Source organism: Nicotiana attenuata, chromosome 1 (assembly GCF_001879085.1).
Source record: "Nicotiana attenuata strain UT chromosome 1, NIATTr2, whole genome shotgun sequence".
NCBI classification, from domain to species: Eukaryota; Viridiplantae; Streptophyta; class Magnoliopsida; order Solanales; family Solanaceae; genus Nicotiana; species Nicotiana attenuata.
In genome coordinates, this window is record NC_031989.1 from 58,873 (window position 1) to 59,877 (window position 1,005).

At 31.5% G+C, this 1,005-nt stretch overlaps 1 long non-coding RNA gene across 1 annotated transcript; it reads right to left on the reverse strand.

Annotated features, from left to right (window-relative positions):
• Positions 117–670, reverse strand: LOC109239603. The gene is made up of 2 exons (XR_002069936.1): positions 574–670; positions 117–370 (listed from the first exon to the last, which is right to left on the reverse strand). It is a non-coding gene; the product is annotated as an uncharacterized LOC109239603 (long non-coding RNA).

Sequence of the window (1,005 nt, forward strand, 5' to 3'; positions counted from 1 at the left end):
TTGAGAAAAATTTCTCTAGAAGAGGATTTTCGCATTTTCGGTTGAAGTAATTAATACTAGTAGTTAATGTTAAGAAAAGATGCCATCTATGCAAATGGGAAAAGAAGAACACTATCTGCTAGTAATTTGTTAAAAATATTGGCATTAAATAGAACAAAAATCTGTACAAGTTGGGTAAGAACCGCAGTGGGTGTGCTGAATCATATCCTCTCCTGCATCACTAACTCTCTCTCTCTATTTGGATATACAAAATAAAAACGTTGGCACATATACATAATAAATACTAATATGCTGTTACATCAAATGGCCTTCTTTAATCTTTATTAGTAATTCCTTGACCAACAAGGCTGCAGATCTCCTTTGGATAAATCTACAAAAAGCAGAACAGTAACACAAGATAAAGTTAGTTACTCTTATAGTTATTATTAACCACGAATAAGAACAAAAAGCTAATTGTTTTTCTTTAAAAAATATAAGGCAGAAAGATGTGGTTTTTGATTAAAAATGTGGGAGCAGGAGCACCAAGAGAAAAATAAATAAATAATAAATAAAATAAGCCTACGGCAATATTACCTGAAACCTAGCTCTAGGAGAACTGGACAGGGTCCAAAGGAACTAGAATTGATGTCTTGTGCCTATGGACTCTTTTCTTTTTACTTTTCACTTCACTCTTTCTTCTTGCACTATTTGGTTTTCTTGAAATGATCCTGTCTTGCATGCCGAACCTGCATCCATATCATAACATGAAAAAAGTTTTAATTTCAATATAAAAGAATTTTTCTTCACTTAGGCCACTTAAAGATAAATAGATGTAGTTATTCATAATAACTTGAACGAGTTACCTAAAAATAAGCAGGTAAGGTTAAATTATATAGACAATATTGGCAAAATTGTATATGTTATCCGTGCATATAAGTTAAATAAAAAGGAGGGGGGAAATGGAAAATCATGATTTTATTATTTTTATTTTGAAGGAATTGGTATTGTGCGTGTTTTAGCCGTGTG